The sequence below is a fragment of the Cyprinodon tularosa genome, unplaced genomic scaffold (genome assembly GCF_016077235.1).
Source record: "Cyprinodon tularosa strain WSP-4 unplaced genomic scaffold, ASM1607723v1 ctg157, whole genome shotgun sequence".
Taxonomy (NCBI): domain Eukaryota; kingdom Metazoa; phylum Chordata; class Actinopteri; order Cyprinodontiformes; family Cyprinodontidae; genus Cyprinodon; species Cyprinodon tularosa.
In genome coordinates, this window is record NW_024038405.1 from 792,790 (window position 1) to 805,451 (window position 12,662).

At 36.5% G+C, this 12,662-nt stretch overlaps 1 protein-coding gene across 1 annotated transcript in view; it reads left to right on the top strand.

Annotated features, from left to right (window-relative positions):
• The window catches only part of itga9 (integrin, alpha 9), a 72,731-nt gene that overhangs the window by 35,622 nt on the left and 24,447 nt on the right, over window positions 1-12,662 (top strand). The window lies entirely within an intron of this gene.

The window sequence follows — 12,662 nt, forward strand, 5'->3', positions numbered from 1 at the left end:
ACCAAGACAATGTCCTGTTTTTGTGCCCAGGCTGTGTGAAGTAATAGTAACATTAGTGCATCTAAACTTTTAGAAGTGAAAAATTTGTAAAACTAAACTCTAAACTGAAACAAGAAACATTTAGTCTGTTTTTAAAGTGAAAGAGTAAAAAGAAAGGGTTGGTCTAGAAATAGACAGGTTTTGTCACAAAAGATACCCAATGAACATAAAATCTGCACAATCCATTTAGGTATGTTGAGCAATGACTGCATCTACAGAATCCAAGTGAGGTAAATCATACAAAATATAACTTTGCAAGCTCCAGTTTAATCCCAGCGTAGTCTGAAAACAATGGCTCCAACATTAACATGGAAACAAAATCTCCCAGATTTATATAAATAAGAAAATCCGCTGCAGGAAGCAGCTGGAGACCTCCCTCATCACCAGGATGGAGTAGATCCAAACTCACTGACAAACACACTGAGCTCCAATTTGAAAACTTCACAGTTTAAGATGTTTCTCCCTGCCAACACATCCATCAGGATGACCTTTACTCTTCAGACTGAAATAGCCTTTCAATAATAAATATCTCTTGCTATTAAGGTTCTAAAAGAATCTCCTCATTATGTGAAAATGTCTTTGCTGACTAACTTCCTGTTTATGCCCCCCCCCCCCCAAAAAAAAAATTTATCAAGATTTAAAATGAAGTTTATCTTTCAAACACAGGAAGTCTTGTGACGCGTGTTGTTCTTTCTAAACAGCAACATTCAGAAATAACACATTGACACCATTAGCAAGATGGATTCAGTTCATCCATCCTGCTAATCCCCATAAAACATCCTCTTTGATCTAGATCTTTTCCAAGCACAGGATATTTACTCTTTACCCTTTAATCTAAATCCCAAATAGTAATCCTCTATAACGGATATGAGATATAAAAGCATTGTTTTTTCTTGTTGATGGCCTCTTGATAATTTTGATATTCTTGCTTTGTGCTTTTAAGACGATAAAACCAAATTAGATTTCAATATGATTTTCATTAAATATAAATAGGGATGCAACTACTTTCAGCTAGAGCTGGGCGATATGGCGATATATATCGTGAGGACGAGAGAAACATGTCTATCGTGACCTTTCTCCTCTATTTTTTCTATCGTGATAAACTTTTTTATTATTATTATTACTGCTAATATACATTTTAATATAATTTGTTAATATAACAATTTTGCGTTTTTGCTATGCAAACTCTAAGTGTATATAACAAAAAAAAAAGAGAATAAAAAGATAATGTGTAGAGAACGTGGTTTTGCGACACTACACCGCTTTACATCACGCGGCTTTGCACCATACGTTTGCGACATTACTGACGGAGAGAGCCCGCGAAATTTCTTTCTGGCTTGAAAAAAAATGAATGATGGACACCCAAGAAGATGTTACCACAGCAGCGGTTACAGAGTCCGAAACGGTTGCCAGGTCACAGACACAACAAACACCACTTTTGCCCAAAAGGGGAGGCAGCTCGGTTGTTTGGTTATATTTCGGATTTCAGCCATCTGATAAAGAACAAACGTAGCCGATATGTAAACTGTGCAGCAAAGCCGTTCCAGCGGCTGATGCAAATACTTCCGGCCTCTTTTACCACCTGAAGAAAAATCATGAACAAGAACACGGGAAACTACAACCACTCCGATCAAAACAAACAAGGGATGAAAATACAGGAAGCACTGGAAAGAAATTCTCACAGCCGAAGCTTAACGAAGCATTCGCCCAAGGATCACAATATGAGAAGACGTCTCAGCGACACAAGCAGATCACAGGTGCTATTTCACGCTATATCTGTAAAGGCATGGCCCCCGTTTACATAGTCGAGAAAGACAGCTTTCGGGACCTCGTCTAATATGCTTACTAATATGCTCAACCCTGTCCATCTGACGGACTATGAAAACATAAAATGCAACATCAGTTGTGGTATTAGGGGTGGGTATTGCCAAAGAAGTCACGATTCGATTCGAAACACGATTCACAGGCCGCGATGCGATTCTATCACGATGCATCACGATACTTGAATTATTGCGATGCATTGCAATATTTTCTCCTCCATGTTTTGTTTTTGAATGACTCGGCACAGTATCCCACGGCCGGAAATGCTTGTGACACAAGGCAGCGTGCGTCAACACATTTGCAGCGACATTTACTGGACTGGAAGTTGTATTACACTTGTTTTTGGCTGATGTTAGCCAACCATTCATGCAATTTTATTTATTCATTTTTTAAAATTAATAATCGATACTTGGCGTCAAGAATCGATGCAGTAGATCACGAAAATTGGAATCACGATGCATCATCATGACGATTATTTTGCACACCCCTATGTGGTATATCGTGATATATATCGTTATTGTGATATAAAATAATCCATATCGTGATATAGTTTTTTTCCATATCGCCCAGCCCTACTTTCAGCACAGCCGACAAAGTTGACTTGTAAAATTGATCTCATCTTGTTCCCCCCCTTTTGCGTTTATCTATACAGAACTATATGACAGGAAATGCCATCTTATCTTTGACACTTCATAGGACTAAAAAGCTTCTTTTTTTTTTTCACGGTGCATATCTAATTGAGTCAAAATTCAGAAAAGCATCTTGAAGCTATTAAATAAATTACAGTAAGTGTGTTCAATACTTGTTCTATGTGTCATTTCACTTTATTTCACATAACTTAAAATTCTGGACATTTCTGGTTTGATTGCTTTATATGTATATGGAATGCATGGATTGTTCCCGGCATCTGGTGGAAATTTCCTGTCAATAGCACCTCGAAAAATATATTTACTGAGAAAAATAGTGATGTGTTAAATACTTATTTTACCCACTGTACTGTCCCATTGAATAACATTTCTAAAACAATCAACGTTGATAGTGTAATGCAGTTTGAGGATATGTGTAAGGAAGTCTTACTGATTGCCTTGAAGCATTGACTTTGTAATAACCCTTCGTCTTAAAAGCCATTTGTTGACTTTAGAAAATCAGATTCTTTAAATATAAAGATCAAGAAGAAGCAGCTTCAATACATCATAAACTCAACATTTAATGTAAAACTTTGAGTGAGCAACTCATCTCTCAACTTTTTATTTGTGCCCATTTTAAATACTTGCTGTGTAATCCATTTTCATAACTCAAAACATTTAAGTTGAGTCCACGCATATTATGTTTTTGAAAAACGTGGAACCTGAAAGATCAGTTTTACCCCATTGGGCAGTAGGTGTAGTTGGATGGGAATAAAATAGAGTGCAGGCATTCTGAAGAGGAAGAACAATGACCTGCTGGTTCTTTGATTAATCAAATTTCCATCCAAATAGGATGTTCCCTACAAACATACATTTTAAAGGCGGTTTCCGCAAAAGGAGCCTACTGTCACTAAGTTAAGTTTACTCAAAATTATTCAGTATTGCAAACTTAATGTGAACTAGAGGCAAAATGCTAAAATCTTTGAGGCAAGGAGTTTTCACGTTTCCTTTTAGTAAAGTACACTGAATGCATTTTACAGTGTATGTGCAGCTTTCTGCTGTTACCTGCTGGATATTGAAGGGACGGGAATCAAACGTATATAAATAAACATTTCAATTTATAAAGAAAAGTAAATGAAATACTCACAGTTGTCTGCTGTAGAGGCACAGTTAACAGCAATAGTATGGATGGTACCGGTAATCTAAAACTCACGGATTGCAGCTACTCAATGGCAGCACTAGCTGCAATTAGCTGCTTCAATTAAAATAATGTTATAATCTAAGCATTGGTGGATCAGTAGTTTTTTCAAGGTAAAGCTAAAGAAAAGAGGAATACACAGAGTTGATACTAGGAATAGATTTATTGATGCCTCCCTCCAGGAAGGAGATGCTTTTAAAATTATTTTCTGAAACACAGAGCAAATTAATACTTTCTATAACAAGAAGCACCTCTCAGGCTTGCTTTCTGTGGAAATGAGCCTCATGAGCCTCTAAAATTAATGGTAGCTATAATTTTGAATAATAAATGAACAGAGGGTAAAAAGAGAAACAAGCAGAGTGAAGAATCTTGGTCATACTGTATTGAATGATAAAGGTAGAACATTGCATTGCTCTCTTCATTGCCTAAAACTTGAGGAAAACCTTTAAAAACTGTTTGATTCCTTCTTCCGAACAACTTGTAAAAAAAGTTTGTTTTTCTCTTTTACTAATTGGAAACCAATTCTCTAGTTCTTATTAAAGGAATGATCATTTTATTAATTTCACATTCATAGGTCAGGTTATAACATAAATCAGTTTACAAACGTAAACACTTCTGAATGGCAATATTTGGCCTCCTATTTCTCTCCTCCTTTCCTGTTTAACACCATGCCATCTTGTTTGTCAAATCAGCTCTAATTGTGAAACTGAAAAGAGAACAGAAAACAAATAATGAGTGGAAAATTTCACATCCATGTAATTTAAAGACACTTTACTTAATTTTCATACATATTGATTATTGAAGCAGTTATAGTCATTAGCATTGCCGTTAAATCAAGTCATTGTTGATAGAGTCTAGTAGAAAAAAACGTTGCTGATGAGTTTTCTATGTAGGAGCAGTTCCCCATGGGGGAAGTGAGGCACCTTCCTTAGTTCCTTTATAAATCCCAGCTGTGGCTGTAGCTGTCCAACCGTCAGATGTTGAATGCCTTCATCATGATGCGAACACGGCTGTAAAAGTTTCCTGTAAATTTCTGTTTACGTGAGCATTGTTTTCTGTACCAATAAAACCAGCATAACCAAATTATTGGGTAAAAAAGCATGTTACCTTATATCCACCCATAAAGTTTTATTTATTACAGGTGTTTTGGGAAATTCTTCATTTTCCTTTTGGTTTGTATTTTCTGTAAGAAAAAGAAGTTGCAAGTAGCATAAAAAAAACAAAAGAAAAGAAGGACTATTTTACTGAGAATCAAACAGTATTTTTTTTTTGTCTTACCGGTATTTTTTATTTTACCACATGCATGACGGTGCAGATGGTAAACATTTCCTGTGGCTGAAGTGATGAGCTTGTCTGTGTATTCAGGAGGAAATGTATGTTTGCTCATGGGAGGCATTGCAACACACAGTCCTTCAGAACGACAGACTGTCCTCCTGCAATTTAGACTTTGGATGATGTTTAGTGTCTCCTAAATAGAAATAGGTAAACATAAGCAAAAAGCAGGAAAACTGGGAGTTTTCATGGCCAGAGATACTTATCTACATTTCCAAGTATGTAAAAACCAGTAGGATTGTTTTACACATTGACCAAGGAAATTGGCATCAATAGTTCAAGCTAATAGTAATGTTTAATAGTAGGCATTAAATTGTGGTTGTGGGTGCAGTTTTTAAAGATGTATTCAGATGCAAACTACAAAAGAAAAACTTGTGATACCTGCATCTCTATATATTTCTAAAATGCAAAGCAGCGATTCTGGGTTTTTAGACTTAAGCTAAGCAAAATTAGTTTTTACCCTTTCTTTTTCTCTTCTTTTTTTCTTTCCTTCCTTCCTCTATTTTTTCCATAAAGAAAATCCAAAACTAATTTTGACATCTCTACAGTGTTTTTGTACATGTTATATAGTAAGGTGGTACTTTTTATAGGGTTGACAATCACTCTTTCCTGCCTACATGTTGAGTCATGAGGTACTAAGGATTATTTTTTTCTAATCAAGTTGTTGCCGGAATTTGGACATACATCTGAGTAGCATCACTGCTTCCACTTCCAGGAATGGCTCATGCTGAATGAGAACAAGATAAAACTGCATGCATTTAGTATGACTAGTAGTGCTGTTTTTAAATTTCTCGGGAAAAGTTGGTTTTGGAAATAATGAGGGTTAAAAATTATATATTTTTTTCTTTTATTTCCATCTCATGTTTGCCTGACAGAAATTAAGTTTCTCTGACTCATGTTATAGTTTTACACTGACAATAAGAAATGTATTACGGGGGCACAGGAATGGGGTCTAAGGGAGGTTACTTTTAGTGATGACTGTACCATGATTAATTCATTTGAATTTAAATAAGTTTGATGATTTCAACAAGTTTTCTACTTTATTCATTTTCGGCAGCAAAACAATAAATTAATAAATAAAAATAGCCAGATTTAAATAAAAGACACCACTTAGGGGAAAATTTGACTTTTCTAAAATTGATTCACAGCAATCGTCTTCCATTTCCTGTGGGGGAAACTAATCACAACCAATTCTGCATCAAGTCAAGCTGCACACAAATTAAATTTTAACTTGTGTGAGCTTGAGAAATACAAAAAAAAAAAAGAAGAAAACTTGGTTTATAGGCGGCAGTGATGATTGTCACAAGTCCTTGACTGTGTCCTTGAAGGAAGCTATATCGTTGGAAAAAAATACATTTCCTGCCACTGACGACAACAGCCTGACCTGAGGAGGTGCACCCTGGGGAATTTTAACAGGATGTGAGGCTTTGCTGTTAGAGCTGATTGAACGTTGTTCTAGATATGTGATTCGAGGGGGTTGGTGGGGGTCTTTGACATTGTAGGTTCAGAAATCTATATATGTTTGAAAAGATAAAGGAGATTTATTTTTCCTGAGTTAAATAATGTTTTTGTAGTGATACATTGAGTTTTAAGGTCAGCTTTTAGCAGGAGCAGTGAAAAAATACAGTACCGGTAATTTACTATTTAAAGAAGACAATACTTCTATGGGGAGTTGACGTTTTATATGGTTTTAGCATCTTACAGCCGTGATGACAGTGGTAAGCATTGATAGCATTACAGTGTCCATATATATATATATATATATATTTATTCTATAAATTGTCATTTTATAGAAATACTTAACAAGTTTATATAATAACTCTTTGAACTCAGTTTGGTCTTCCTGTTATCTAATTTAAGTCTAACCCTGTAATTAGTTAACTCAGTCACAATCTTTTCACCAGAGTATTGTCATAATGTTGGAGGTAACTTTGAATAAACGTTCTAAAAATGTATGGCGAATGATGCCTTATGATTAGCTTTTCTACCTTAAAAGTAATTATTTATCAGTAAGCAGGTTTTACTTTTAACCTTGTTTATACCTCACAAAAAGAGAAAAGTCAAACCAAACGACATCAATAAAATAGGAAGTTCATATTGAAGTGATGCCAAGTCAAGAACGCACGATACATTTTTGACTACTTTTTCTACTGCCTTTTCTAGACTTATTGCATTACTGAGGGTAACAGCTCTATTTTCAGAAATTTACATATTTCAGATTTTTTTGTTGCAATGTGACAACATTAGATCCCATACACTCTTTTGCAGATACAGGTTGAGATCTGCACATCTAGATGAAGTAACTTTCAGTTGAATTTAGTGGCCATTCATGTAATGTTATTGGTTTATTTTTACAGATTGTTGTAGATTTTTCTCGGCACTGAATTATTGGTGTTGATAATCCTTACGGTTACACTACTGTTCTACTGAATGTGTACTCTGTCCAGGCACAGTGGGAATCTGTGACAAGCTTCACCTTTTTGTTTAACATTCGAATTTTACAGATGTGACCTATATCATTCTTTCCATATATTAATCTGTCTAAAATGAATCTCCTCAAAAATAATGTCGACGTTGGGTTGGAATCTGATATTGGATCTCATCTGTATTCTCCATTGATTTAGGGGAATAACTCTGCTCCCTGTGCCGCTAGTTTGTCATTCTAAACTTCCTAACATTTTTGATGATAGTTTAAATCTCTAAATGATGCACATTAAGGTCAATATAAGATAAGCTTAGTATCTGCTTGACTAACAAATGTTGCACACATTGCTCTAAATACATTTCTAATTGTCTCCTTGTGTCCCTCTGTACGCTTATCACCCCTATCGCTGACAAGCTGGATCCTTTCATCACTTTACTATAAAAGCTTTTTCCATTTAGACACAGATTCCCCCCGCACTTAACTCTTCAATAAAATAGCTTCAACCTGTAAATCATCTAAACATCCTTTGTCCTTAAAAGGAGTTCTTTGAGTAAAGTCGGGGCTGATGCTGAACCCTTTTGAGGGAGTGGTTTGGCTGAGAGTAAAGCTCTTGTGTGTTTCAGCCAAGCATGTGGCATTTAAATTGAGCATCAGAGCATTTCAGAGCCTTACGTCACCCTCCCCACACCCACAGTGGTAAAGCTGCTCTGTGTGCAGGAAGTGGGGAGTTTGGTGAGTTGCCATTGTGTTGATCCTATTAATATGTGACATGCAGAGATTATATTTTACATAAAAGTTTGGAAAATTTAAAAAAGAGAATTGAAAACCTAAAAATGTTTATTAGTTTAAATATTTTGATCAAAGCCCTTAACATAAAGTATATATGAGATGTCAACAATAATCTCACATTCATACCTGTATAATAATCCAGGTGTATTAGTCCACTAATTAATTAAGGGGTGGGAAATAGTTCATACTAAAGTCAAGGATTTTTCTGATAATCAAACGTTATTTGTTTCTCCTATGGAGAAGTTGAATTCGCCAATTTTCCTATTTTTGTATTGTTTCTCTGGATCCAGCTTAAAGGTTTATTTGATGCATGTTTGCTACCGTCGTCTTGAAATAACTTAAAGCATCTTTTACACTCCAAATTCTTCTTCATAAAACAAAAGGGTATATATCTCCACCCCCTTTGTTTAGATTAATGCTTTGCACAATCAGCATTTTTAAGGCCACTGCTGATAATAATAGTTTTAATAAGTCTAACAGATTACCAATACTGCCGATTTTTGAGGGGGCAAGTTTTGAAGCTAATATTCATCTTTCATTTTCCTTTGACATGGTAAAATGAACCAACTGTAATAAATGATACACAAGTCGCAATTTAAATAAAAAAATACACATTTCTAAACCAATCAAACAAAACATTAATAATGAAGAGCAAACAGAGGGAGCAGCAATCAATGTGATTTCAGGATCAGAATCAGAAATACTTTAATAATCCCAGAGGGAAATTACTTTTAACTCCAGTTACAGTTTTATACAATATATACACACATCCAACTATACAATATAATAAAGATAAAAAAATAAGAATAAAAAGAGATAAAGAGATAAAATATATACACAGATTTACATGATTTCAAGGCATGGCTGCTGAATGCACTAGTGAATCGGAGGGGGCATGCATGTATTTGGCTGCTGCAGATACAAAAGAAAAAACAAAACAAAAAAGCGCTAAGGTGGACCCGAAATATGGGCAGGCTGATATGTCTGTATAACTTTATTTCGCAAAGGTAGAAATGTCAGATGTGTTTAGTGCCTGACCCATAGCTGCTGTAGTATTACAGTAGATTCTCTTAAAGATAGATTAAAGATATCTGCATTTTTTCAGAGTTACAGTACCATGGGCTTCTTGGCTGCTTATTATGCTCTGTTGAAAAAACGGATAAAATGAGACTGTAAACAGAAAGTATATTGGCAGTCAAGTGAATGAGTGAGTGCTACTTAAATGTTGTTATAGTTTAAAACATGTAGAAATGCAGCACTACAGTATGTTCATCCAATGAATTAACACCACTTCTATTTTCAGGCAAGTAGTGTGAAGTGTATCATAAAATAACAAAACTGCTGGAGCATGCAGATTTTCTTAATGCTGTTGCAGAGAAAAATGCAGCTTAAATGAAAGCCTGCTGTTTCTCCCTGAACTTAGTTGAATGAAGTCCTCTGTGTTGAAGTGCTGCAAGAAACCTCAGTTAAATGCATTGAGAAATGTGACAAAACATGGGATGTTTACTTAATTTATTTCAGGGTTCAGATACAAAATTAATCTGTAAATTGTTTTCATATTAAAAAGCAACCAACCATTAAGAGAATGAATGATGTATTGACACTCCCAGTGGAGCATGTGTTTTAGAAGCATTCAACACAGTAAATGCCTGTTAACCCTTGAATAGCCCTGCTCTTGCTGAACCTCACCAGCCTGTGAGGAGCAGTTGTTGGGGTTCCTTTCATAAAGTCATTTGTAGCTGCCAGAAAACACTGGCCAGTTTCTCCATCTCGGCTGCAGCTCAGGAACTCCTCTGTTCCATAAATGCAGGATCAGGAGGAGGGGAAATTACCCTAGCAGAGGTGTAATTCTGGGTGGGGTAATTGGCAACACCGATCAAGGGATATTAAAAGCTCAGGACAAAAGTTACCAAACAGACCCGGTACTTTAAATGCACATGGTTAATCCTGAGAGAGCCCCAGTTTACCTGTAGTATTGCTTCCTGTTTGAAACATGAAAATAATTTATAATGTTTACATTCATTGATTATCTGTCAAATTCTGATTATGTGGATAAAAAATTAGATTAGATTTTCTGTTCTATTATTAGCCATTTTGTCCACTGTGTCCCCTGTGGCATCTATGAGATAAGCAGGGGGACTGAAGTGGTCCTCTCCCCGGAGGTCAGTTCAGTCAGAGGACAAAGGACAAGGGCCACTTCAAGCATCCTGTTTTAATCACCGCTGAGGCTGAAGGCGTTGCCAGCATTTAACACAGTGTACCACCACTAAATAACTGTGTCATGTTACAGAGAGATGTAGCCGACATACGGCTGGAACAGCAGCGCTTCTGTGCTTTCAAATGAGGCGTGAAGTTGTGACAGATGGACCGTGAACGTCTCATGTCTCAATCAGTCCTTCATCCTAGAATTGTTTGTGGATTCCGTTCTCAAGTAATATGATTTTTGTATTTTTCTCCATAATAGTTGCTAACAGTGGCAACCTGGGACTAATTACTTGATTAATTTTGTATATATTGATTATTTAATTGTAAAACTCAAAGTACAACTTTGCAAAGTAACTATTAGTTACAGACTTAAAAACTTTCATATCTGTTGTAAATAACTTAGAGCCATGAAAAGAAACTCCAAGGATAAGATAGTCAGAGTTATAACAAGCTTATAGACTTAGAGACTTAAACTTAATTGTCATCTTGCATACACGAGATTTTTGCAAGAGATGAAATTTTGATGCACACAGCTTTCATCAGTGAATGAGCAGCTTGCAACAGTGAAATGAACATTACCATTTATAAAGTGCAGCAGTGTTTAGAATGTAGACAGTGTAGGAGAAAAGAAAAAACAGTTAGTCATTGGTGCAAAGGGAATTGATGTGGAAAGGTTTAGTGTAGTGCAAAATAAAAAAAATAAATATGGTGCAAAATGCAGTAGAACATTCAGTTGTGTTCTACTTAAATGGATTATGAAAAAAATATGCTTTTTTAGAGATTAGAGTTTCAACAGTTCAGCAGTCAGACATGGCAACGGGGGAAAAGCTGCTGCAGAACCCGCTGGCCCTGCAGCGGATGCTGCAAAGCCTCTTCCCAGAGGGCAGCAGGGAGAAAGGTCCATGGTGGGGTTGTGAGGGGTCGCTGATGATATTATTGCACCGGACATGCAGCAAAGGAATGAAATGTCTTTAATGGGTGAAAGAGGAGCCCCGATGAACCCGTCTGCCGTCCTCACAGCAGGGAGGTATTGCATTTTCAATATCTATGACATATATTACAGTCAGAAAGGACAGCTTAGGTGCAAAGCTTGGTAACATATAATATCTTAATTTAAATTACCTTATTTAAATTACCCCTTGCAATCACTCAGATTGGACAAATTCCAGCAGTTTCTCATGAGATGTTGTTGGTGTAAACCTACCAGGGCTGGTCTTTAATATCTTTTTTTAAACAGGTTTTGGATTGCTGAAGTCAAACCATTTGAAGAGTAAAAAAAAAACATGGATAGAGCTCAACTAATAGCTATGCAGTAATCAAGGCTGTGTCCTTATCTGCGTTTGGCACCATTTCCCAAATGAACTTCAAATAATCAGAAATTTGTCTGTTCATGTCCTGCGCTAACATTGGCTCCTTCCTGTCATAACGCTCCCAGTGTTGATGGACTCGGTGTGTTTGACACCAGTAATGTGCCCATGTGCTTAAAGCCCAGACTGACCCTGTACCTAACAGAGGGCAGAGGATGGGTGGGTGGTCAGTGTGATCCACTGTGATAAAGGACAAAAAAAAAGAGTAGGTGATAAAGAACGGCTGGCTTTGATGGCAAGAGGAAGACAAAAGGAAGAGCTTTTTATTGACATTGAGGGCTTGGTTCTGTGCTGCTGGACATTGGTGAGGCTCAGAGACACAGGTTAGGGTTAGTGTTTTCCCTGCAACTTTTAGATAGCCATTTCAAAGCACTGTCTATCTACCTCCTTTCAAAGAGCGGAGTGTTGATTTGATAGAAGCAGCAGAATAAAATCCCTTATCACCATCAGCTTTTCCCATGTGTGTCATCCAGCTCTGTCATCTATTGAAGATTAAAGATCTGATCACATTAAGCTGCCTGTTTCATTCTGTCTGCATTATTTCCAAACCCAGCGCCAAATCAAACAATCATTGTTGAGGTCTCAGTCGGAGCAGCCAAAGTTAAGCGATATCTCCCAGAGGCAGTGCCAGCAGGTTTAAAAAAAGATCAACTTTGCTTGGAACTCGCAGAGGTTCTGCTTTTATTAAGTTCAAAAAGTAAAACGCAAAAAAAAATGCAAATAAAAAAAAAGGGGGCCACTGTTGAGAGAGAAGTGTCACTCATCCGTTTAAATAGTTTCACATGATCCGCGTTGAGCCTCGTGAGATATTATCACATCATATCCAGACTGTGTGATCTTCTAAAAATCTGCTGTGTTCT